At 44.6% G+C, this 27,874-nt stretch overlaps 1 protein-coding gene across 3 annotated transcripts in view; it reads right to left on the bottom strand.

Annotated features, from left to right (window-relative positions):
• HIVEP3 (HIVEP zinc finger 3) overlaps positions 1-27,874 on the bottom strand; it is a 533,741-nt gene that overhangs the window by 73,835 nt on the left and 432,032 nt on the right. The window contains exon 5 of one of the 3 annotated variants that reach the window (XM_061122237.1): positions 25,522-25,700. The exons of the other annotated variants lie outside the window; for them this stretch is intronic. The gene's annotated coding sequence lies outside the window, so the exon portion shown is untranslated. The remainder of the gene's footprint in view (positions 1-25,521; positions 25,701-27,874) is intronic. 3 annotated transcript variants of the gene reach the window in all.

Genomic DNA, 27,874 nt, shown 5'->3' with positions numbered 1-27,874 from the left:
TGCTGAGTTTTCCAAATTTGCTGGCATATTGAGTGCAGCATTTTCACAGCATCATATTTCAGGATTTTAAATAACTCAGCTGGAATTCCATCACTTCCACTAGCTTTGTTCGTGGTGATGCTTTCTAAGGCCCAACTGACTTCACATTCCAGGATGTCTGGCTCTAGGTGAGTGATCACACCATTGTGATTATCTGGATCGTGAAGATCTTTTTTCTACAGTTCTTCTGTGTATTCTTGCCACCTCTTCTTAATACTTTCTGCTTCTTTTAGGTCCATACCATTTCTGTCCTTTATAGAATCCATCTTTGCATGAAATGTTCCCTTGGTATCTCTAATTTTCTTGAAGAGATCTCTAGTCTTTCCCATTCTATTGTTTTCCTCTATTTCTTTCAATTGATTGCTGAGGAAGACTTTCTTATCTCTCCTTGCTATTCTTTGGAACTCTGCATTCAAATGGGAATATCTTTCCTTTTCTCCTTTGCTTTTCACTTCTCTTCTTTTCACAGCTATTTGTAAGGCCTCCTCAGACAACCATTTTGCCTTTTTGCATTTCTTTTCCATGGGGATGGTCTTGATCCCTGTCTCCTGTACAATGTCACGAACCTCCATCCATAGTTCATCAGGCACTCTGTCTATCACATCTAGTCCCTCAAATCTATTTCTCACTTCCACTGTATAGTCATAAGGGATTTGATGTAGGTCATACCTGAATGGTCTAGTGGTTTTCCCTACTTTCTTCAATTTAAGTCTGAATTTGGCAATAAGGAGTTCGTGATCTGAGCCACAGTCAGCTCCTGGTCTTGTTTTTGCTGACTGTATAGAGCTTCTCCATCTTTGGCTGCAAAGAATATAATCAGTCTGATTTTGGTGTTGACCATCTGGTGATGTCCATGTGTAGAGTCTTCTCTTGTGTTGTTGGAAGAGGGTGTTTGCTTTGACCAGTGCATTTTATTGGCAAAATTCTATTAGCCTTTGCCCTGCTTCATTCTGTACTCCAAGGCCAAATTTGCCTGTAACTCCAGGTGTTTCTTGACTTCCTACTTTTGCATTCCAGTCCCCTAGAATGAAAAGGACGTCTTTTTTGGGTGTTAGTTCTAAAAGATCTTGTAGGTCTTCATAGAACCGTTCAACTTCAGCTTCTTCAGCATTACCGGTTGGGGCATAGGCTTGGATTACTGTGATATTGAATGGTTTGCCTTGGAAACGAACAGAGATCATTGTATCATTTTTGAGACTGCATCCAAGTACTGAATTTCAGACTCTTTTGTTGACCATGATGGCTATTCCATTTCTTCTAAGGGATTCTTGCCCACAGTAGTAGATGTAAATGCAAGTCAAAATTATGAGATACCACCTCACACACATTAGAAGGGTTACTATAAATTTTAAAAGAAACTCAGAAAATAATAAGTATTGGCAAGGATATAGAGAAACTGGAATCCTTATTCATTGTTGATGGGAATCAAAAATGGTGCGGCCTCTACAGAAAGCAGTCTGGTGGTCCCTCAAAAATTTTTAAAAAATACAATTACCATAATACCCAGCAATTCCACTTCTAGATTCATACTACAAAATAGATTTTCAGAAAGATACTTGTACACCTTTGGGCTGTTCACAGTAGCCCAAAGGTAGAAATAATCCAAGTGTCCACTGATGAATGAATGGATAAGCAAAATGTGGTATATACATGCAAAGACTAAAAGGGAAGGAAATTTTGATCCATACTACAATATGAATGAATCCTGAGGACATTATGCTAAGTGAAATAAACCAGTCACAAAAAGACAAATAGTAAACAATTCCACTTATATGAAGTACCTAGAAGAGTCAAATTTGTAGAGACAGAAAGAATGGTGGTTATCAGTGGTTGGCAGAGAAAGGGCAATGCAGATTTGTTGTTTAATGAGTATAGAGTTTCAGTTTTGCAAGATGAAAAGAGTTCTCGAGATTCACTGATGTTGCATAACCATGCAAAAATACTTAAAACTACTGAGCTTAGAAAGGGTTGACTGAAAGTTGCTCAGTCATGTCTGACTCTTTGCGATCCCATGGACTATACAGTTCATGGAATTCTCCAGGCCAGAATACTGAAGTGGGTAGCTGTTCCCTTCTCCAGGGGATCTTCCCAACCCAGGGATTGAACCCTGGTCTCCCACATTGTAGGCAGATTCTTTACCAGTTGAGCCACAAGGGAAGCTAAAAAGAGTTAAGATGGTAAATTTTATGTTATGAGTATTTTACCAGAATTTTTTTAAATGGCAAAAGATTTCAACAGGCACTTTTTTTAAAAAGATTTTTTATGTGGGCCACATTTTAAAAAAAATGTCTTTATTGAGTATTTTACAATATTGCTTCTGTTTTATGTATTGTTTTGTTTGTTTGTTTGTTTTTTTGGCCATGAGGCATGTCGGACCTTAGGTTCCTGACCAGGGATCTAACACACACTCCCTGCACTGCTAGGCAAAGTCTTAGCCACTGGGCCACCAGGCAAGTTTCTCAACAGGTAATTTACAAAGAGGTTATCTAAATGGTCCACAAGCATATGAAAATGTGATTGACACCATTACTCATTAGGGAAATATACATCAAGTCCACCACACATTCACCAGAATGACTAACAGGAAACAAAATAACACGAAATGTCGGGAAGAATGTGGAGCAAATGGACCTCTTCCCGTACACTGTTGGCGGGAAGGTAAGTAGATGCAGCCATCTGGACAACTGAATGGCAAAATCTTCAATGGCAAACACACACCTACCCCATGACCTAAAAATCCCACTCCTAAGAATATTTCCTACAGAAACACACACACATATATATATATATCTGCTAAAAAAAACACAAGAATGCTCATAGTAGCTTTAGGTTATGAAGCAGCAAAAATCTGGAACCAATCCAATGCCAACAACGAACAGAGTAGATAAATAAATTGAGGGATATTTAAACAAGGATTATCACACAGTAATTAAAAAGAATGAAGTACTGCTACAGACAAAAATACAAATGGCTCTCACAGATAAAATAATAAGCAAAGGAGTTCAGATACAATAAACTATATACAGTATGATTCCATTTAACTAAATTTAAGAACTGGCAAAATTAATTTTATTGTACTAGAAATCAGAATAGTGATTAGTTCTGGTGGGGCAGGTAAGTATTGATGAGGAAGAGGCACATAGGAGTTTTTGGGGTGATAGAAATGTTCTACATCCTGATTTGGTTATATATATTACATGAGTCAGACCTTTTTCAGCAAAGGTCCATATAGTCAAAGATATGGTTTTTCCAGTAGTCATGTATGAATGTGAGAGTTGTACCATAAAGAAAGCTGAGTGCTGAAGAATTGATGTTTTTTAACTGTGGTGTTGGAGAAGACTCTTAAGAGACGCTTGGACTGCAAGGAGATCCAACCAGTCAATCCTAAAGGAAATCAATCCTGAATATTCATTGGAAGGACTGATGTTGAAGCTGAAGCTCCAATACTTTGGCCACCTGATGGAAAGAGCCTACTCACTGGAAAAGATGCTGATGCTGGGAAAGATTGAAAGCAGGAGGAGAAGGGGACGACAGAGGATGAGATGGTTGGATGGCATCACCCAACATGAGTTTGAGCAAGCTCCAGGAGATAGTGAAGGACAGGGAAGCCTGGCATGTTGCAGTCCATGGGGTCGCAAAGAGTCAGACATGGCTTAGCAACTGAACAACAAAAATATATGTAAAATCTATTTGAGTTGTAACCTTGTGATATGTGTTCAGAATTATATTATGTTATGCCTCAATTTAAAAAAAAGACATGGACTTTTGCTCTTGAAAAATACAAAGCCTATGAAAAGAGAGACACAAATAAAAATAGATGATAAGGTATGGTAGGCGCTGTGATAGAAAGAGTTTCTGAGTATGGGCTGGGGATGGGGAGGAAGGACTCATTGCAGGGAGTCTTTAGAGGAGGTACACTGGGCTCTGAAGGACGCAGGAGATTTCACCAAGCAGAAAAGGGGAGTAGTTGTGAGCAAAGGCAGGACGATGAGAGGGGAACCTTGAGTGTGTGAGAAGGTAGCTCAGTGTGGTTAGAGGGCTGGGGGTGTACAGCATCGTTAGTGGTGGGAGAGGAAGCTGAGGACATGAATCAAGTTAGTCTTCAGATTTGTTTATTTAAACGAGCTCCCCATAAACACTTGCTGAGTGAATGAGTGAATGAATGAGCCTTCCCACAGGCACAGCACATCTGATGCCTGGGGTGGCAGGCATGGCATGTTTGCGTGGCAACAAGTAGTGATGAGATACATCCCCGGCGAGGTTGTGCAGCCCATTTCTTCTAAGATTGTTAACTTCCCCGAAGTTCAATATCTTCTAGGTCCCAGAATTAGAAAACATCATCACTCAGTTGATAGTACTGACTCTGCTATGAATGCTGAGGAATTATTTTTTTATGATTTACCCTCTCCACCAACTTTCTTCCACACCATCTCGCCATTTTTGATAATTATATATTTTACATTGTTTTGGCAGTTGCCTTTAACATCTTCCAACAATATACTTAAATTGCTATTTCCTGGTCTGTCAACTTTTGATAGTATCTATTCATTTCTATGAACAATGAAGAAATTTGTGCATAATCCCTCCTTTCTACCTGCTTTCTTTTGTCCACCTTTAAATTCCTGTTAGTTTAAAATTTATTATTCTTATGTTGTCAAGTTTCATAACATTTACATTCTCTTCTATATTATGATTAAGTCTAGTCTATAGGTTAATTCCTATAGTCCTTCCCTGAATATTCATTGGAAGAACTGATGTTGAAGCTGAAGCTCCAATGCTTTGGCCACCTGATGAGAAGAGCTGACTCACTGGAAAAGACCCTGATGCTGGGAAAGATTGAAGGCAGGAGGAGAAGGGGATGACAGAGGATGGGACAGTTGGATAGCATCACTGACTCAATGGACATGAGTTTGAGTGAACTCTGGGAGATGGTGAAGGACAGCGAAACCTGGCATGCTGCAGTCCATGGGGCAAAGAGTTCGATATGACTAAATGACTCAACAACAACAACAACAATAGGTTAATTCTAAAAATTGAAGCTAATAAACAATACAATTGCAAAGCTATTATTTCCTGAGGAACCACTTAGTATGAACAGTCCCCAGAGAAGGAAATGTAATTCCACATGACTAAGACTTTGTCATAAGAAGAAAAGTCTTCCACAAGTTAAGAACAAAGCAATCCTCCTACACAGTAATATATGCCTTCCTTCACTTCTTGAAATCACAACATCATCTTTTTGGATTGCTTTTTTGATTGACAGAAATAACTCCAGCTTTTCTCCTTTCAGTAATACAGATGACTGAGTGATAAACTTTGTGAACACTTATACATAAAAAGTCTTTATTTTGCTTTCAGAGTTTGAGGAGATAGGATTCTTAGTTCAAAATCATTGTCCTCCAGAATTTTGAAAGCACTGGTAGACTCTCCTTGGGCATTTTTTTTTTTTTTTTATGAAAAACTCTGATGTAAGTTTCGATTCTCTCTGGAACCTTTTTGTTTTTTCATCCTTGATGTTCTAAAATGTTAAAAAAAGATTGAATGTCTAAATGTTCCTTTTCACTGATTCCTGTACTGAATTCAATGTGATTTTTCCATTTTAAAAATCTGTGCATGTTTCTTCAACCCAGGGAAATTTTCTTTTGTTACATCTTTGTAACATTCTTCTCCCTCTGTCATTGTCTGTCATCTTTGTTTCCAGATTTCCTATTTAGTGGATACTGAACATTCTGGGTCCATACGCCAACTTTTTCTCCTTGATGTTTTGCTCTACATTCTGGGACATTTCCCTAGTTGGAACTTCCAGATTATCAATTTGGTATTCCTCTATATGGGCTTCCCTTGTGGCTCAGCTGGTAAAGAATCCGCCTCCAATGTGGGAGACCTGGGTTCAATCCTGGGTTGGGAAGATTTCCTGGAGAAGGGAAAGGCTACCCACTTCAGTATTCTGGCCTGGAGAAGTCCATGGATTGTACAGTACATTCGTCTATATTGATTGAGTCAGTTCACCCACTGTGTTTTTGTAAAAGTCATATTTTAAATTTTCAATAATTATTTCTTTTTCTCTGATTGCTCCATCTTAATAGCAACTGATTCCTTTCTATTAAATGAGATGAGATACCAATGATAATTTATTTTAGGGTTCTCTTACATTTGAAGTCTCTGTTTCCCTTGAAGTGAGCTCTCCTTTTTTTTCTTTTTTCCATTTTCTTCTTGGTTTTCTTCCAAAGATTGGTGGCCTTGGTTGTCCATGCTTAGTTGCTCAGTTGGTCTAACTCTTTGCAACCCTATGGACTGTAGACCTCCAGGATTCTCTGACCATTGAATTCTCCAAGCAAGAATTTCCTCCTCCTGGGGTGGGTTGCCATTTCCTCCTCCAGGGGATCTTCCTGATCCAGAGATCAAACCCCTGTCTCCTGTGTCTCCTGAATAGGTAGAAAAATTCTTTACCACTGAACTACCTGAGATATAGATTTATAAATGAAGAACTGTGTTGTGAAGATAGTGTATGTGTTCAGTCAGTCATGTCCGACTCTTTGTGACCCCTTGGACTGCAGACTGCCAGGCTTCCCTGTCCATCACCAACTCCTGGAGCTTGCTCAAACTCATGTCCCTCGAGTCAGTGATGCCATCCAACCATCTCATCCTTGGTTGTCCCCTTCTCCTCCTGCCTTCCATCTTTCCTAGCATCAGTGTCTTTTCCAATGAGTCAGTCCTTTGCATCAGGTGGCCAAAGTATTGGAGCTTCAGCATCAGTCCTTCCAATGAATATTCAGGACTGATTTCCTTTAAGATTGACTGGTCTTATCTCCTTGCAGTCCAAGCGTCTCTCAAGAGTCTTCTCCAACACCACAATTCAAAAGCATCAATTCTTTCCGGGTCCCCCTTCTACAAAGTCAGCTACTATATGTGGCATTTCTGGAAAGCTGATTACAAAATTCTTTACACAACAGTTGAGTTCTAACTGTGATTCCATTCTTTTTTCTCTTGCCTTTCTGATAATACCAGAAAGCCCAACCCCCATCCTAGGAAGAGATACCCTATATAAAATGTAAGCTTCAAATTTCCCTTCAGCAGGCTCTTGCCTGCATCTCCAGCCTCTTCTCTTCCTTCTCTCCTTTATGTATTCTGGCTACAGGGAGCTGAAAAGTTCTCAGAACACATGCCTTTTCTGTCAATCCAAATGCCCTGACCCTTCTAGACATGTGAGAAACTCCTTCAGAGGTCCTCTAAACCCACTGTAATGGTGCCTTGGCTGGGCCATGGTACCCAGATGTATAGTCAAACATTATTCTAGATGCAGGTCTCTTTTAGATGAGCTTATCATTTAAAGCTGTAGACCTTGAATAAAGCAGGTTACTCTCCATGATGTGGGTGCTGCTGCTGCTGCTGCTAAGTTGCTTCAGTTGTGTCCAACTCTGTGCGACCCCATAGACAGCAGCCCACCAGGCTCCCCCGTCCCTGGGATTCTCCAGGTAAGAACACTGGAGTGGGTTGCCATTTCCTTCTCCAATGCATGAAAGTGAAAAGTGAAAGTGAAGCCACTCAGTCATGTAAGACTCTCAGTGACCCCCATGGACTGCAGCCTACCAGGCTCCTCCATCCATGGGATTTTCCAGGCAAGAGTACTGGAGTGGGGTGCCACTGCCTTCTCCGTAATGTGGGTGAGCCTCATCCAGTCAGCTGAAGGCCAACCAGAACAAAGACTACCTCCTCCAGCAAGAAGGAACTCTGCCAGCAGACAGTCTTAGGACTCCAACTGCAGCTCCCCTGGGTCTGCACTCACCCAGCCCACCCTGCAGGTCTGGGACTTGCCAAGCCTCCACAATCATATGAGCTGATTTCTTAAAGTAAACCTCTCTCTATATATATTTAAGTCATATTGGTTCTATTTCTCTGGAGAAGCCTGACTAATACATCACCCCAGACAGCAAATCCTTCAGCAAGCTTTCTGCGACCCTCGTGCATTCAGTCAAACACTTCTGTACTTCTCACACCATGTTGTAATTTATTTATGAGCTTTTCTCCCCCTAAGAGACAGACTTCTTTTAGGCCAAGAGCCTTTCTCATTCACCATTGTATCCCTGGTACCTAGCACAGTGGCAGGCATACAAATAAATAGTTCTTAATAACTATGTTGGGCAACGTGTGGGTAAATTAGTGAGAACAAGAGAGGGTCAAGGCAGGTAGAAGTCTTACTGGATAAGGGAATCAGGTCAGACTCTTGTAAGATGGGCCAGAGAGGGACAAGATAACTAGTTCCTGAAAACCAGGCTCACAGCACCACTCTTAGATACATCATCATAAGTCATCATGACGGCCTCTATGAGTTTAACCTATGGGAGGACTCTGTATGCCAGTGTACAACCAGCCAAGCTTCTCCAGTCCCAGGGAGCTTGGCTTAATTTAATACTGACGAATTCTAAACTTAATCTCTTGTTAGGAATTCTCACTTTGGGGCCTGATCTGAGTCTTCCTTTTTTTACGACAGCTGAACTCTGCAAGCACTGGTGGAGGGGCACTGTTGTGTCCTGGAGGGTAACCTTCTCTAACCCCCACCCCTAGATCATTCATGCTCTGTCCTCACCAAGCAAGAAGATGTAGTCAGGTATAATTTTCTGAGACCACATTACAGAAAAAAAAAAAGCTCTTGCAATCTATACATCCTTTTCTCTGTCTGCACCAGATGATTTTGAAAATTCTACCTGGCAGAAGATCATGGACTGAGGGTGCAAGACAGAGGTGGATTCTTTGGGAATCTGGACTGTGTGCTTCCCAAAAGTCCAAGCACAGGTTGTTGGATCCTCAGTGAATCAGGTGCAAACAAATAAGTGAATGTATAGAACAGACAGATGCTAAATTGAATGGATTATAACATGTCCCAAGTTCCTCCCCATAAAACAAGCTCAGCCGAGAGCATTTAACCCAGGAAAAAGGAAAAGAGACAGAAGAAAAGATAAGTTGGATATCTTATTAAAGGGATTGGTGGTTTAAAAAAGATGAATCAGATCTTGTGACAAAGAGACAAACTGGGGATCAACTGGGATAACTTCAAAAGCTGATGTTACTAAATGCTATGTACCAGGCACTCTGCTAAGCACTTGAAACACACAGTTCCATGAGGTAGGAATGCTTTTAAGTCCATTTGACAGATGAGGCAAGTAAGAGGCACACATTCAACAAAGGGTGGGCTGGGAGTCAAGGCAGATAGGTGGCTCCCAAGTGTGTGCTCTGCTTGTAACCACCTCCAAGTTTCACATGTGGCACCAGCACATTTAATCGAGGAAATAAGGAAAAAATAGAATTCTGCTCAGGCCAGGGGATCGAGAGACCTGGCTTTGCCCCGTCTCACTGAGCTACCAGAGCAAGTCATCCCAGATCTGTGCATCTGTTCCCATATTTGCAAAAGAGGATATAGACTATAGTTGGGCTCAGGGACCTTACCCACCCTGATATTCTGGATGCTTCTGCTCCCTAGCCTGGGTCTGCCAGCTGCTCTGAGGCCCACTCTCCCAGAAGGTCTGAGTCTGGTACTTCCCGAGCCTTCTGACAAGACCTGTGTGGATAGAGACCAGGCCCCACCCTTTCTGGACACTTAGCTTCTTTACAGCACCTGACCTTCCTGCTGGCCATGATGCTCCACCCTGAGCCTTATGTCCTCCACCTCTTCAGCTTCCCAAACCCCTACTTCCACTCCCTCCCGCCTGCGTCCCCCTCCCCCAACGCTTTCTGCCTCCTAGCTGGGGTTCAAGGCCCTCCCTCAGTCCTGCTGGCTGGTTCCCCTTCTTCCTTTCTTTGTCCGGTCAAATCTTACTTGTCACTGTTGCCAGCTCCTCCCTGGGGTCTCCAGGGTCCCTGACACAACCAAATCCCCCTTCCTCTGAGTTGTGCTTACACCTCTATTTCAGACAATAATATGAAAAATGCCCCCTTGTATGGGTGCCATGATTATAGCTCAGTAAAGATTTTTATAGTCATTCTGTTTTCTGATTTTACCAGGTTCTTCCTTGCAGAGATGACCTACTGTTTGTGCTACCTCTCCCAGCGTAGATTGTAAGCACAATGTCTGAGCATCACATCACAGTGGAAAAGCTCCTCAAGAGCGCCCTCTGGTTAGGGCCTTATCGTCGCATTTTGCAGATGAGGAGACAGAGGTTAAGTGAGACACCCGGCTGGAAAGTAACCAGGAGGGATCCAGAGCCCAGGCTTCTCCTTTTCAGACCAATGCTTCTCGAGGGTACCTTACTGCCTGATATGCACCCAGGATCTGATTCAGTCCCATATTCCTATTCTATCCCCTTAGCTCTGACAAAGAGCTGGTGTTCTGAACTCAGGAACCAGAAGCAGTGTGTTGATGTGAAAAATGAATTCATGAGTGCCTAGAATCACCCCAGAGCCCTATAATGCCAGCCCCACTCCCTCCCTTCTCTTTACGCCTTGAGAAGATGGGCAAAGGTGAAACCTTCAGAGTCTGACATCCTGGTCCCTTTTTCCTTCGCCCAGAACTTCAGGAGACCCAGTGGCATTTCTTGTTTGTCATGCAGAAATAGGGCGGCTTCTGTTTGTTGTTCCCTTGAGTCTGGCAGGATTTAGAGTGTGTCCCCTTCCAGGACTCAGGCCGAGAGGCTCTGGGGTGCCTGGAAGGGGGAACTACAGGGATGTCCTGGGGAGGGAGTGGTGGAGGTCAGCCAGGACCGCTGACTGCTGAGTCACCTTCTAGGGCTCCAGGCAAGACAGAGTCCAGCTCACTGGCCTGCCGGGACTCCCCATTCCCTTCCCAAGAACTCCAAGTGCTTTTAACGTGCCACAAACCTCTCCAGATGAGTTTCATAATCGGTTTTGGCACAAGTGAGTGATTTCTTTTTCTCAAACAGGATCATACCCCTGTCTCCCTGCCCAGGTCACTCCTAGCTCCCTTCGCCTATGGCAAATACCGCTGCCAATTCTTGATTGCTTTACTACGTGCTGGGCTCAAGACAGTTTCTGTTGTATCCCTCACTGTATTGATAGTTTCACATGTCATATCCCCAGCTATAGATTTTAGAGAGCAGAGCTGTGTTTTAATCCCCTTGATGTTCTCTGTGCCTGCCCAATGGTAGACACTTACGGGTGTTCATAAGAGAAAGAATGAATGAATGAATGAAGTTTTAATCATGGAAAACCTTAGCTAATGGATAGTTTACAGAAGTCACTTTGATTCCTTTCTGGAAAAGGGGGTATATTCATTTTCAAGACTAGAGAATATAGTCAGGCCCATCTGTCCATAGGATTCTCCAGCTAAGAATATTGGAGTGGGTTGCCATGCCCTCCTCCAGGGGTCTTCACAACTCAGGGATAGAACCCATGTCTCTTATGTCTCCTGCATTGACAGGGGGGTTCTTTATCACTAGCAGCACCTGGGAAGCCCAGAGGATATATTAATCTATTAATAAATAGAATTTTTCTAAACTTTGAGTGTCTCTGTCATGAACATGCTCTATTTGGGACTTGCTTTTTGGAACCTACTCTATCAGATGATGTTTAGTATAATTCACATACCATAAATTTCACCCTTTAACATGTACGATTAAGTGGTTTTTAGTACATGCATGAGATTGTGCAACCATCATTGTGCAATTTCAGAGCATTTTCACCATTCCAAAAAGAAAGCTCATACCCCTTAACAGTTAATCCACATTCTCCTCCCCTCCACTCCCTGGCAACTGCTAATTTATCTACTTTCTGTTTCATATAAATGGAACCATACAGTATGTGGTCATTTGTGTCTGGCTTCTTTCACCAGCATAATGCTTTTAGCCAATTGCTTAAAAAAATATTAGTAGTCCATGGTGCTTCTCAGAACACCCTGGCCCCCGGAAGTTCTGAGGCCATAATGCCAGGGAGATTATGAAGTTTGGAGGGGGCACTGTGGACCATCAGGACAGCATGGGGCCTGGCAGCAGATCTATGGAGACGAGAAGTGTGGGAGTCAGACAGGAGATGGTGTCATAGCCTGCACAGTCTGGGGTCAGCAGCAGAACCAGTGGGAAAGAGCCAGTTACACAGGGGGCTCGAAGCCCTGCAGTGTACTCAGGGATGCCTAAGGGAACAGTTGCCTGCAAACTCCATCCTCTGGTAGGGAGAGAGGGGTGTCCAGCCCTGAGTCTGGAAGGAGAGTCTCACTTCTGAGGTGGCTTCAAAGCTTAACTCCTTAAGATGTGAATCCCCGGGGCTTGGCTGGTTCAGATCTAGGGGTGCAGGACTGGCAGTGGCCACCGCCTCTGCGTAACCCAGGCATAGCTGGGAAGCAGCGCCTCCTGGCAGGAAATCCCAACAGGCTAGGTAGAGCCAACAGTGCTTTGGTCTTAAGCAGTTTGTATAGGAATTGATTAATTCATTAATTAGTTGTTTCATTCAATTTTAACTTGCACCCAGTTTTAACTTGCTTTATTCCACAGAGGACCTGATGTAGTTTACACAAACAAAACTGGAGCTTAAGTTAAAATTGACACATGGACTAAGGGAAAATGGAATATATAAGGTCTAGAGCAGAAGGGGTGAAGAACACAGATGAGAAACTTAGGAGCCCCACGTGCTGGCTCTGTTTGGGCCCCAGGTCAGGGCAGGGCTTCCTGGCAGTAAAAGAAGTAAGGACAACACAGTGAATTGTACCTTCCCAGTGTCCTGACGATAAGCACAGGAGTTTCTCAGAAAAAGCGCAGCCCTTCTTGGCATTAAGATCTGAAGGGAATTTCTCTCGTGCTGTTTCAAATAGGGAGCCATTCATGGAGTCATTCCTCTAATACTTCTTGGGCTGTGACGCGCCAGCTCCGGGCTGGCTCTGCTGGCCTCTAAAGATGCCAGGTGGGCCCCACCCTTTACATCATTAGCTCTTGTTTGGGAAATTCTGTGCCATTTGGTGTCCACCGTGCCACATTTCGCCAGAAACACATACCATCTGTACTGTTATTTACATAAAACTTTAATTTACATTGACTTGAATCTGACTTGTTAAAACACAGCCTCATCATAGCAATAGGGATCACAGGTCTAACTGCCAACTCTAGGTTTTTACTGAACTGTTTTAATAATAGTAAGAAATTACTTTTAAAAATAAGGGATTTTGTGGTGTGTGATTTGTCTAATGTGCTGGTGGATTCTGTTTGCTAGTATTTTGTTGAGGATTTTTGCAACTGTGTTTATCAGTGGAATTTCTTTTTCTGTGATATCTTTGTTTGGTTTTGGTTTCAGGGTGGTGGCTTCATAGGATAAGCTTGGGAGTGTTCCGTCCTCTGAACTTTTTTAGAAGAGTTTGAGAAGAGTAGATATTTGCTCTTCTCTAAATGTTTGATAGAATTTGCCTGTGAAGCCATCTGGACCTGGACTTTTGTTTGTTGAAAGATTTTTCTTGGAAAGATTTTTTAATCACAGTTTCAGTTTCATTAGTTATTATTGGTCGGTTCATATTTTCTATTTCTTCCTGGTTCAGTCCTGGGAGATTATATAAAAACTGTATGATGATCTCAATAGATGCAGAAAAAGCTTCTGACAGAATTCTACACCCATTAATGATTAAAAACTCCCCAGAAACTGTGCATAGAGGAAACCCACCTCAACATAATACAGTCTATACCCAATAAATGTCAGGAAATATCATTCTCAATGATGAAAAGCTAGAAGCACTTCCTCTAAGCTCAGGAACAAGAAGGATGTGCACTCTCATCACTATTATCCAACACAGTTTTGGAAGTCAGGCCACGCAATCAGAAAAGAAAAAGAAATACAAGGACTCCAAATTGAAAAAGAAGTAAAACTGTCACTGTTTACAGATGACATGATACTATACATAGCAAATCCTAAGAATGCTACCAGAAAACTGCTAGAGCTCATTAATGAATTTGGTAAACTCACAGGATACAAAGTTCATACACAGAAATCCCTGGCATTCCTATACACTGACAATGAATGATCAGAAAGAGAAATTAAGAAAAAAAATCTTATTTACTATTATATCAAAAAGAATAAAATACCTAAGAATAGATAAACCTACCCAAGGAGGCAAAAGACCCATACAGAGAAAACTATAAGACTCTGATGAGAGAAATCAAAGACAACACAAACAGATGGAGAGATATATCATGTTCTTGTATTGGAAGAATCAATACTGCAAGAATCAAAATGACTATACTGCCCAAAGCAATCTACAGATTCAATGCAATCCTTATCAAATTACCAGTTGCATTTTTCACAATATTAGAACAAAAATTTTTACAATTTGTATGGAAACACAAAAGACCCTGGGTAGCCACAACAATCTTGAGAAAGAAAAAACAGAGCTGGAGGAATCAGGCTCCCTGAGTTTGGACTATATTACAAAGCTACAGTAATCAAAACAGTATGTTACTGGCACAAAGCTACAGTAATGAAAACAGCATGTTACTGGCACAAAACCAGAAATATAGATCAATGGAACAAGATAGATAGAGATAAACCCACACACCTGTGGCCACCTAATCTATGAAAAATGGAGAAAAGACAGCCTCTTCAATAAGAGGTGTTGGGAAAACTGGAACGTTATTAATACATGTAAAATTATGAAATTAGAATACTCTCTAACACCATAAACAAAAATAAACTCAAAATGGATTAAAGATCTATTTAGGCAGAATACACTTTGACATAAATCACAGCAAGATCTTTTTTGATCCACCTCCTAGAATAGTGAAAATAAAAACAAAAATAGACAAATGGGATCTAATGAAGCTTAAAAGTCTTACACAGCAAAGGAAACCATAAACAAAACAAACAGACAACCCTCAGAATGGGAGAGAGTACTGGTAAAGGCAATCAAAAAGGGATTAATCTCCAAGATATAAAAACAGCTCATGCAGTTTAATATGCAAAAATCAAATAACCCAATAAAAAAAATGGACAGAAGATCTAAACAGAAGTTTGTCCAAAGAAGACATACAGATGAGCAAAAAGCACATGAAAAGATGCTCAACATCACTAATTATTGGAGAAATACAAATCAAAACTAGAATGAGGTATCACCTCACACCAGTCAGAATGGCCACCATCAAAAAATCTACAGACAAGAAATGCTGGAGAGGGTGTGGAGAAAAGGAAACCCTCTTACACTGTTGGTGGGAATGTAAACTGGTACAGCCACTATGGAGAACAGTATGGAGGCTTCTTAAAAAACTTAAAATAGAACTACCATGTGACCCAGCAATCCCACTCCTGGGTATATACTTGGAGAAAACCATACTTCAAAAAGATACATGCACCCCAATGTTTACTGCAGCATTATTTACAATAGCCAGGAGATGGAAGCAACCTAAATGTCCATCAACAGATGAATAAATAAGGAAAATGTGGTATATATATATATACAATGGAATATTAGTAATAAAAAGAACAAAATAATGCCATTTGCAGCAACATGGATGGACCTAGAGATCATCATTCTGAGTGAAGTAAGTCAGACAGAGAAGGACAAATAACATGATACTGCTTATATGTGGAATCTAAAAAAAAGGTACAAATGAACTTATTTACAAAACAGAAGTAGAGGCACAGATGTAGAAAATAAACTTATGGTTACCAAAGGATGGTGGGGCGGGATACTTTGGAAGACTGGGACTGATATATATATATATATTGCTGCTGCTGCTGCTGCTAAGTCGCTTCAGTTGTTTCTGACTCTGTGCAACCCCACAGAGGGCAGCCCACCAGGCTCCCCCATCCCTGGGACTCTCCAGGCAAGAACACTGGAGTGGGATGCCATTTCCTTCTCCAATGCATGAAAGTGAAAAGTGAAAGTGAAGTTGCTCAGTCGTGTCCAACTCTTAGCGACCCCATGGACTGCAGCCTACGGGGCTCCTCCGTCCATGGGATTTTCCAGGCAAAAGTATTGGAGTGGGATGCCATTGCCTTCTCCGATATACATACTACTATATGTAAAATACATAACTAATAAGGACCTGCTGTACAGCACAGGGAACTCCACTCAGTACTCTGCAATAACCCGTATGGGAAAAGAATCAAAAAAATAAGAGTGGATATATGTATATGTATAACTGATTCACTTTGCTGTATATCAGAAACTAACAGAAACTGACTGTATAGAGCTTCTCCACCTTTGGCTGCAAAGAATAGAATCAATCTGATTTCGGCATTGACCATCTGGTGATGTCCACCTGTAGAGTCTTCTCTTGTGTTGTTGAAAGAGCGTGTTTGCTGTGACCAGTGCATTCTCTTGGCAAAACTGTTAGCCTTTGCCCTGCTTCATTTTGTACTCCAAGGCCAAATTTGTCTGTTACGCCAGGTATCTCTTGACTTCTTACTTTTGCATTCCAGTCCCCTATGATGAAAAGGACATCTTTTTTGGTTGTCAGTTCTAGAAGGTCTTATAGGTCTTCATAGAACTGTTCAACTTCAGCTTCTTCAGCATCAGTGGTTGGGGCATAGACTTGGATTATTGTGATATTGAATGGTTTGCCTTGGAAATTAACAGAGATCATTCTGTCATTTTTGAGATTGCACCCAAGAACTGCATTTTGGACTCTTGTTGACTATGAGGGCTGCTCAATTTCTTTGAAGAGATTCTTTCCCTCAGTAGTAGATATAATGGCCATCTGCATTAATTCCAGTCCATTTTAGTTCACTGATTCCTAAAATGTCAGTGTTCACTCTTGCCATCTCCTGTTTCACCACTTCTAATTTGCCTTGATTCATGGACCTAATATTCCAGATTCCTATGCAATATTGCTCTTTATAGCATCAGACTTTACTTCCATCACCAGTCACATCCACAACTGGGTGTTTTTTTGCTTTGGCTCCATCTCTTCACTCCTTCTGGAGCTATTTCTTCACTCTTCTACAGTAGCATATTGGGCATCTACCGAACTGGGAGTTCATCTTGCAGTGTCATATCTTTTTGCCTTTTCATACTGTTCAGTAGGAACAGTACTGTTCATACTGTTTCATACACCACCCTTATGGCAGAAAGTGAAGAGGAACTGAAGAGCCTCTTGATGAAAGTGAAAGAGGAGAGTGAAAAAGTTGGTTTAAAACTCAACATTCAAAAAACTAAGATCATGGCATCCAGTCCCATCACTTCATGGCAAATAGATGGGGAAACAGTGGAAACAGTGAGAGACTTTATTTTCTTAGGCTCCAGAATCACTGTAGATGGTGACTGCAGCCATGAAATTAAAAGACACTTTGTCCTTGGAAGAAAAGCTATGACCAACCTAGACAGCATATTAGAAAGCAGAGACATTACTTTGCCGACAAAGGACCATCTAGTCAAAGCTATGGTTTTTCCAGTAGTCATGTATGGATGGACTATAAAGAAAGCTGAGTGCTGAAGAATTGATGTTTTTGAACTGTGGTATTGAAGAAGACTCTGGAGAGTCCCTTGGACTGAAAGGAGATCAAACCAGTCAATCCTAAAGGAAATAAGTCCTGAATATTCATTGGAAGGACTGATGCTGAAGCTGAAATTCCAGTACTCTGGCCACCTGACACGAATAACTGACTCTTTGGAAAAGACCTTGATGCTGGGAAAGATTGAAGGCAAGAGGAGAAGGGGACGACAGAGGATGAGATGGTTGGATGGCATCACCGACTCAATGGACATGAGTTTGAGCAAGCCCCGGGAGTTGGTGATGGACAGGGAGGCCTGGTGTGCTGCAGTCCCTGGGGTGGCAAAGGGTTACAAGACTGAGTGACTGAACTCAACTGAACTGAGAAACTAACATAACACTGTAAATCTACTGTACTCCAATAAAAATTTAAAAAAAATAAGGATTCCACATGTGTTTCCCTAAAACCACCTCATGTTCTACTAATGATTTGTGTCCTGCACAAGAGCCCCTCCCCCCTTTACACTCCCAATGCACTGGGGTGCACCCCTTTCATGAAAAGCAAAGCTGCCCATTACCCCCTCTGCCTGCCAGAGTGATGGAGCCAGTCCCCAGGCAGATGTGGTTTAGGTTCCCCCATCACATCCCATAATCATAGAGCTGGAAGGACCCAAGAGTGTAATCTTATTATGAGCCCATGTGTGTGACAGACAGACATGCAGGGGCCCAGGGAGCAGAAGAGTTGCCCCCGATCACAAGGCTGGTGACAGCAGTTGTCAGGACTTCTTCCAGCCTCGCCTTTATCATTGCCCCAGATGGACAGGTGACCATTTACATAACCAAAGACTGATGCTCACTGAAGGCCTCTGTAAGAGGGACCGGGGTCTCACCCAACTCCACAACAAGCCCTGTGAGGGTGGGAACTGTGTCTGTTTTGTTCCCCATGGTGAAGTCTGCTGGGCACATAGTAAGTCCTCAGGGAACAACCCTGAGAGGTTAACACCAAGGTCTGCATGGTCGTCTCCTCTAGGGGATTTGGGCAGGGAAGGGTCTGCAATTGCGAAGATGTAGGCAGTACCTTCTGCTGTGTTTGCGGAAGTCTTTTTAAGTGGGATGATGGGTTTACTGCTGTTTTTCCTATTGTGTGCTTTGTTGTTATTTGAAATATTCTTTAAAAATTAAATATATTTGTTAAATATTGATACATCAATAAATCCAGTACTAAATGGCAGTACTAAATCCAGGACTCCAGTAATCTTGCCTGGAGAATCCCATGGACGGAGGAGCCTGGTGGGCTGCAGTCCATGGGGTCACAGAGAGTCGGACACGACTGAAGTGACTTAGCAGCAGCAGCAGCCTTATAGCAAATGTGCCTTCTCTCTGCTAATTTAGTGCTCTGTGCCCACCTCACACCTCTGACCTCTCTTTTCCAAGATGACCCCTGGGATGGTTAATGACAGTCCTCTTTCCCAGTTTTCCCAAGTGTCCCTCTGATCACATGGTTGGTTGTCCCCTATGGCTGGTCCAGATACCTCTTAAAGTGCAGCATCATCTAGGATGACCTCCTCCCCTCTAAAAAAACACAAACACACAGAGGGGCAGCATTTTTGCTGGTGCGAACAGTGCAGGAGGAGAGATCCAAGTCAGTGGGGGGTTCAGAGTTCTCATTTCAGTTTCCCCCAAATCACACACATGCCTTCCTGAGAAAGAGGCCCTTTGTGAAACATTAAAGGACAGACCAATTCTACCCGCATCCAAGGAGAAAATGGACTTATTCTTCACTTAGAGAAAATGCCAATAATTTTGGAGCCAGATAGAACTTCACATATCTTCCAGCTCAATACCTTATTTTATGAAAGAGCCCTGGAGGGCAATGACCAACCCAGGTTCACACAATGGGTGTGCAAAAGCATCTCTCTGAGCCAGGAACAAGGTCACTGGGGGGCACTTTTCTCTAGCTTGTCTGCCTGCTGGTTCCTAGGAACCGTCTTACTAGAAAGGCGTAGTGTAAATATTTTGCTAAGCAGCCAAGAGAGGAAACTTACCCAGGCTGAGTTGCCCTGCGCTGGGTGCTGGCCATGGACACAATGCTCAATGAGGGCCATTATCTGGGAAGGGAGGCTGTTTGTTCCGCTACGGGTCGGTGCCAGAGCCCGGAGCCACCAGGCTTGCCACTCTGGCTGCCACACAGAAGAGTCTCCTTGCGCTCAGCAGACTCTGCGGTTATGCAATGCCGGGCCAGGAGGTGAACTCTCCCCGGACAGCAGCCAAGCCTTGTTGCTTCCTGCCTGAGTGTATCCATCTGAACAGGCTCAAAATTGAGGGCCTCAGTGTTTGCAGAAAAGGCTCGGGCCCTGAACCTGCTGGTTTATTCCAGAGGGCATAGCTTGCCCATCCCTGTAGCCCTGGCAGCCTCCTCACGTGGTCCTGGGCCCCAGCACCACTCTCTGGCCTCATGACCATGCCTACTAGTCTGTGCTCTGGTCATTTCCTCTGCCTGTAACTCCCCTCTCCTTTCTCTTTTTCCGTCAGTTGTGTCTAGTCTAAGTCCCCCTTTTAAAGCCCAAGTCCCACCTCACATTCTCAAAGCCTTCCCTGATCACCCTAGCCACCAGTGACTTAAGCTGAAGTTGTGAGTTTTCAAATCAGAAGTGACCTGGAAGTCATCTATCCAATGGCCCCATTTTCCAGATGAGGAAACTGAGGCTTAGAGAAGCCTGAGAGCAGTGTGAGCAAATGTGAGCACCAGCAGAGCTCTCCTGCCTAATTTCCTTTTTTTCACACTACACCTCCCATCTGTTGGTGGATCACGTTGGCTCTGCCTTCAGACTGCACGCAGAATCCAACCACTTCCCAAGGCTGCCACCCTGGCCACACTATCACCTCTTGATGATAGCACCAGCCTGCCATGCTACCCTGGCTTCCTGCAGTGTGGTCTTCACACATAGCCAGGTGACCTTTCTAGAACATCCAGCAGGCCAGGCCACTCCAGGGCTTGGACCTCCAGCAGCTTCTCAATTACCTGCACACATTCACCCTCTGCCATCACCTCTCCAGCCTCTGTTCCTCCTCTTCCCCTACCCCTACCCCTCCAGTCACACTGGCCTCCTTGCTGTTCCCACCTGGCAGGTTCCCACCTCTGCCCAGAACACTCTTCTCCAGATGCCCCAGGGCTCACTCCCTCACTCCTTTGCTATTGTTTGTTGTTCAGTCACTAAGTCATGTCCAACTCCTTTGGAACCCCAGGGACTGTAGCCTGCCAGGTTCCTCTATTCATGCCCAGGTCTTTGCTCAGATGCCACTTCTCAGGCAGATCCATCCTGACCACCTGATTCCGTTCCTGATGGCATCTTGTCATTGCCACCACACACTTTATATAAGTAAAAGATAATATCTTTACACTTCTTATATAGATAATAGATTCTTATCTTTAATATCTCATAAAAGAGTGTGTGATAAGGTGACAACGTATTTGTCTATTTTCCCCCTGCAAGAGGCAGGCATTGGTGTACTTTGTCACCTTAAATGGTTGTTGCTGTTGTTCTGGTCCAGTCTCTCAGTAATGTCCAATTCTGTGTGTGTCTTAACGACTTGGTGACTCTTAGTACGTGTCAACTTCTGTCCAGGCAGGGTGGGTTTTAAGTTTGATATACCCCTGTTAGGGTGCATAACGGTGATGGAGGTCCTGGTGTCCTTATTGCATAGCGTGTGTGAGTGTGTGCGCGTGTTAGGAGTCGGGGGAGGGGATGAGTTTAGGGGCACATGCAGGATCAGCGAAATGAGAGACTCTGAAGGCTCCCGGGAGGCCAGCTGGGAGACTGCCCAGATGCTATATTTACAGGGACTTATGGGGGAAACACCCAGACACCCGGGCCTCAGTGCTTCCCCAACCCAGCCCAGGCAGAGCTGACCCAGAATGGCTCATTCACAGAGGCGGCCACACAGAGGCTGCCCAGACGGGGGTGTGAGGGCCCAGGCACGACTGGCTCCTCCCTGCTTTGAGGCAACTTGAATCTGCAAACCCAGGAATCTTTCTGTTTCTTGAAGCTCTCCAGTGGGTGAGTGGTAGGTCCCACTGGGGTTGGGGGCCTCAGCTAAGATCCCCTGCACAGAGCTCTATTCCCCCAAAGAAAAATCTGTCGAATGAATAAAGAGGGAAGTGGAAGGGAAGGGGAACAGTTAGGCATAGGAGAGGAAGGTGAAGGCTCCGAGCAACAGAGGGATCCCCAGGAAGCATGCCAACCAGAACCGGGCAGAGCCCAAAAGGCAGGGCTTGTCCTGACAGGTGGGACAGGCGGGCCCAGGATTCACTCGCTCGCCCATACCTGCAGCTCTGCTGGCCGGGAGCACAAATCCCAAGCAAACAGAAACTCGTGATTTTGGTTTCATTTGGATTGACATTTTTATTTACCTATGGCACAGTTTCTCTGAGGTTGGCTGGTTTTATTCTAAAGAGGGGCCCAAGCTGAGCTACCCAGATGATTGACTGTTGAAATCTCTCTTTTCTTTGTCTGTCCTGGCCCATCCTGACTCTGCTCCTGGCCCTCTGAACACTTCTTCTCTGACTCTTTCACCCGAGCCTTTTCTTCCTGGATGCCTGTGCTCATTGCTCAGGCTTTGGTCCTTAATCCCCTACTTGTCTCTCTCGGCATTTCTCACTTTACCCCACCAGCAGCTTCCACAGCTGAGCAGATCACCAGCCCTCTTCCTGGAACTCCCCAACCCTGCATTTCCAGCCGCCAGCATCTTGGCTTGGTATCCCGCTGACCTCTCAAACTCAATATGCTTAGCACCAAACTCATCTTTTCTCCTCCTCTGCCTCTGGTATTACCATTCTAAACCTCCAGGCTGACAACATCAGAACTACCTCAGAATTCCATTCTCCTCTGCCCCCATATTGTCCATCCATCCACCCGCCCCACCCATTCCCTCATTTGTTCAACATCTGGGGGCTTCTGTGGTGGCTCAGACAGTAAAGGATTTGCCTCCAATGCAGTAGACCCAGGTTCAATCCCTGGGTTGGGAAGATCCTCTGGAGAAGGGAATGGTACCTACTCCAGTATTCTTGCCTGGAGAATTTCATGGACAGAGGAGCCTGGCTGGTCCACGGGGTCACATAGAGTGGGGCACAACTGAGTGACTAATACTTTCACTTTCTCACTGACTTGGCACTGGGGACAGCTCCCATGAGTCCTCCTCCCTCTGTGAAACCTCTAGGACCACCCCAGACCACGTCCCAAAACTAGTCAGGCCCATATCTTCAAGTAATTTGCAGTGTGACCTCGGGCAAGTCAATTGCTGTTTCTGAGCTTGGGTGTCCTCCTGTGCTTTGGGAGAAGATAAGAATTCCTACCTTGCCTCTCCTCAGCCTGGTGGTGATACCCACAGGTGATGTCCATGTGAAGATCATCAGTTTATGACCATCACCCCCAAACATGTTACAGCCTCTTATAGACCCCTCTGTAGCTCCTAGACTCCAGTCTGAGACAGAATCCCAGAAGCTGCATTTTAAAGTAACAGCCCAGGAAATTCTGTTGGAGTAGAGAGAGAGCTGTGGATCACGCTTAGGGAAATTCTGGCTCACAGGAGAAAGTCCAAACTCCCTCATGATCCACCCCAGCCCCTGATCAGACCCTCACCCTACTGGTCTGTCCATTCATCACCCTGAACCCAAATCTGGGTCTGATCTCCTGCCATTTCCCCAGCACAGAAAGCCTTCCTGACCTCCCTATCTCTGATAGTCTTTTGTCTACATTGTAGGGTCCGACTCAAATGCCTTCTCCTTCTTCTGATTTGTAATCGGTACCCTGGCTGGCTTTTCACCAGCTCACATTCTAGCTTCTAACCAGCCCGTAAGCTCCTCGAGAGTACCCATCTGTCTCACAGATATTTGTGTTCAAACACAAATGCTTATTGAGCATCTACAAAGCCCAAAGCTTCACTGCTGTGTCACAGGAAGGAGGAAGGCAGAGTCCCTGCCTGGGGATACCCTCTCTAACAGTAAAAACAGCATGGAAGTGAAGACAGGGGGCCACAGAATCCCAGAGCAAAGGTTCCTAATGCGTGGGGGCAGGGTCACCCTGGAGGCAGAGGAGGAAAGCCCAGAAAGAATGTGCAAGGGGTCAAGCACGAGGAGTTCCCCCAGAGCCGGGGAGCAGGAGTAAGAGGGACGGAGAAGACGGGAACCGCTGGGCTGGGAATGCTGAGCCAAGGAGTTAGACTCGTCCTGTAGGTCAGGGGTTGGCAAATCCAGCCCGCTGCCTGTTTTTGTCCATGAAGTTTTACTGGAATTCAGGCACGCCCATTCTGCTACACACTGTTCATGGCTGCTTTCACGTTACAATGGCGAAGATGAGTAGCTGCAAAAGGCTATTGTATGGGCGGCCAAGCTTAAAAGATTTACATCTGGCCATTTTGAGAAAGTTCTGCAGATCCCGGCCATAGTGGTTGAAAACTGTGGGTCGATTTTAAGCAAGAGACAGCATGGTCAGATTGGTGCTTCATCTTTGTATTACTCTGGGCCAGCACAGCGATGGGCTGGAGCTGTCAAGCCGGCAGGAAGGGAACACGGCTGGGAGGCTGCTGTAACAAACTGTCCAGGTGAGGGGATAGCTGTCACAATTGCTGTTGCTGATTAGGAGGGTTATTAAGAGTTGCTGCGTGCCCGCCTCAGGTTAAGCCTTTCACATGTACTCCCTCATTTAATCTGCACAGCCACTGCAGGTAGTGTTGTTATCCCCATCTCACAGATGGGACACAGAGAGGTAAAGCAGCTTGCCCAAAGTCACACAGCTGGGAAGCAGCAGAGTTGGGATGCAAAATGCCAAGCTCAAGGTCTCTGGGCTCCAGCCTGTTTGCTTGTTGACGGATCCCTTCAAGCTTAGCTGAGAATTCACGGAACACAAGTCCTCGGCAGGAGAAAATCGATCTGAGTCGAGTCAGGCAGGAAGTGGGAGGCAGGCGTGTGGCTATTTTGGAAGAGCGACATGAAAAACCACGAAACTTCCTACCTGTCCCGTTTTGCTCCCATCTGTCCTCGGAAACAAGGCTGCCCCTCTCTTAGATGAAAAGGTGTTTCTCCCCACACAGTGGCTCTGCCGCTGGTGGTGGGAGGGAGCACTAAGCTTAGCACACGCTGGCTATTTTTAAAGGGCTATATAAACAAACAGGGCTATGTAAATAAGAAAAAAAATGAGGTCATCCTTTTAAAATCTAAAAATGTTCTTTTTCTATGGGGTGAGCAGCAAAACCTCAGAAAGAACTCATGCTTTTTTATCTGTGAGAGGCCTTCTCCAGCCCACAGCCTCCTGAAGCTACCGGCCTGCCCCTCCCTTCTCCAGCCCACCAAGGGAAGGCAGGGGGCCCGGGAGCTGGGACTCCTGGGTTTTATTCCTGGCTGTGTGGGCTTTGCCTTGAATGCCCAAAGCCACTGTCCAACCCCAGTCACCCCCTCCTTGGGGCCTTGACATCTGTCCCCATTCAGGTCACTGGCAAGTTATCACCCATGCTCGTGCTCCGCCTCCTGCATAAACTGATTTAGTGAGCTGACCCAGAGGACCCCTCTGTCACCCCTTTTCATCTCCCTTGCTCCCTTCCCCTGTCTTGATCTGCTGACTGGCCTCAAAGGTCTTCAGCATGATGATTAGAAGCGATTTGTATGTGCCTTCCACATTTTTCAGTATATTTTAATCTTTTGGACCTTTTCTTCCGAGCCTATGGCTGGACACTGTTAGAGCAGCCCTGGGGAACTGTGTTAAGTCATCAATTGTTAGGAGACACCTCCCAGCTTCAGCAGGGGCTCCTGGGACTTCTCTGTGTTTCCCAAGTACTTTTTCCATTACTGATGCCCCTCCCCTGCCCCATGATCCTCTCTGCCACTGACAGCATCACCTTGCTTCTGTCCTCTGCCATCTTTCACTACTTTCTCCTGAGCCTCCCAACCCCAACCCTCAGCATCCTTGGCTCCACTGTTGTCCTATAGCACAGAAAAGAGAACCACCAATGTTTGCTGAAGGACCGGTTTTCAAATCATGTTCTGCAGAGGTGTTTCAGAGGTTCTTCAAATGTCATGTGAGAATTTTACCCTAAAAATATAGTTTGACTCCTGTTAAAACTGTTAGGAAAAACAGACCTGCACATCCAAAGGTGTTTGATGGCACACTTCACAACGGGTGTGGCCAGCTGTGGTTTGTGCATATCTTGGTGGATCTGGAACTTCAGGATTGAAATGTGTCTTCAACTAGAAAGATTGGAGCTCTTTACAGGGCATCTTTATATTGTTGTTTTTGAAGTTCAGGACAATACACACTTCTGTAAAACCACACAAACAAGTACATGCTGAAGCTTTCAGTGATATGAGAATGGGTTACATGGATTACCACAAAGATGTCACAAATTACTGTATGCTTCCTGAGTGCTGTAAGAAGAAGGAATTCAAGCAAATGTTTGATACTATTAGTGATGCAGACCAGAATCCCCGTCTCCTCCTCCCCAAATGTCCACATAACATTAAACTAAAGGCCCATCCTGGGCTGCACAGTCGGCTGTGAGAAATCTGTTACCAATTCACATCATTTTATTGATACGATTTAGAACTTTCTTAATACCATGCAACCAAGCCAAACAAAACAAAAAAAAAGACAAAGTGATCCTGGATGTTACAGCTGATATACTGATTCAACGACCATCTAGAACAGACACCAGCAAACTTCTTCTATACAGGGCCAAAGAGTAAATATTTTTGGCTTTGTGGGACAGACAGTCTCTGTCACAACTCCTCAACTCTGCCATTAGAGTGGGAAAGTCGCCATAAATAATGTTTAAACGAATGACATGGCAGTGTTCCAAAAAGATTTCATTTACACAAATCAGGCAGCAGCCTGGGTTAGGCCCATAGGCTATAGTTTGCAGATGCCTGATCTAGACCCTTAGCTTCTAATGTTTTTATGCATCAAAGCTGAATCATTGCTCTGTTAATGGATGCTCATAATAAATAGATGTAAAAATTTTGAACTTAGAAAATAAATGGGTGTTAATAAACTACCACTTTAACTTGGCATTCCGTGCAGGATTTTACTTTTTTAAATGGCTCCTAAAACTCTAAAAGCTTGAAAACTACTAGAGAAAGCTTTGCTGCTGAGAAAATGCTTTCATATCCATTTCCAAATTAGATCCACCCTCTAATCACTCATTCAGAAATCACATTTATTCTGGAGAGAGCCCCAGTCCAGGACCATACTAAATGTGAGGGGCCACGACTCCACAAATACATAATCCAACATATTCATTTCCAAGCCTCAAATGGTGCTAATTACCACCCCTCCATACCCCCCAACCCCCACCACCAGCATGAGGGATTCTGCAAGGCCACTGAAGGCTGGCACATGGTTGGCTCTTGCCTGGCACCCCTGCCAGCCTGGGCCTGAGCCCTCCACCTCACTCAGATGCCAGGTATTCTAGCTTCCCCGCCAGTGACTGGGGGAAGCTGTGCCCGCAGTAGGCCTTGTGAGTCTGGACACTTCAGAAGCGCTGAGTCAGCACCCCATTAGTCACCTATGTTTGTATTCCCCAGAGGGGGCACGGGAAGGGGTGGGGACCAGATTTCTCTCTGGAACTGATAGCTCGTTTGCCTCTGGGTCAGTCCCATCTCCTAGATTCTTCCATGCAGTTGGCAGGGACTCAGTGGACAGAAAAAGAGACTGTGAGAGTAAAGTAAGAGAGGGCTAGTGCCAGGTCTGGGGAGGATTCTCCATCTGATTCCCCACGACAGTGTCCCCAGGTCTCTGCCTGCAACCCTCAGAAGTTTCTATTTCCAGCTTACTTCAGATATCTCCTGTACACCAAGCTGCCTAAATCCAGACCCTACCCTGATACTGCCAGTGGAGCAGACCATGTGCAGCTAACTGTGATGGGTATGAAAGAGATAAATGCTAAATCAGGGTACCACAAGGTATCCCAGGATGCCGAGGAAGGGGGACCCATTCATATATATTATGGTACTACTGATTTCTGTTAAAACACAGACATCCCTGGAGCAGGAGTCATCCTTGAAGCTGTTACTGCCATTCTTCAGGAAGCATGTTAGTGGAGAAGAAAGTACTGGATCTTTTGTAGCCAGAGGCTCAGCTCCTTGTTAGATGTGTGACTGTCTTTAAATTACTGGACCTCTTTGTGCAGTTTCCTTATCTGTATGAAAGAGGCAATAGAACCAGCCTTGCTGGGGTTTCTGCAGGACAAATCTTGTCTGCAGTGTGCCCAGGCCCCATGTGCAGCATCGGCCCTTAATTTCGCCCTGACTCTCTCTGAGGAACTCAGGCACTGGGACCAGGCAGCAGAGCCTGGCTGACACATAGGGCAGCAGTGAGGAGGGAGGCGCGGCAGCCGGCCTGCTTGCAGGAGGGCTGCCCATCTTGCGGAGCCCTGGCTAGGTGTCTGGCAACACTCCAGGGCCTCACTGGTACCTCCCTGGCAGCCCTGTGTGGCAA

This window comes from Dama dama, chromosome 20, assembly GCF_033118175.1.
Source record: "Dama dama isolate Ldn47 chromosome 20, ASM3311817v1, whole genome shotgun sequence".
Taxonomy (NCBI): domain Eukaryota; kingdom Metazoa; phylum Chordata; class Mammalia; order Artiodactyla; family Cervidae; genus Dama; species Dama dama.
This window is presented reverse-complemented; position numbering and strand designations above follow the sequence as displayed.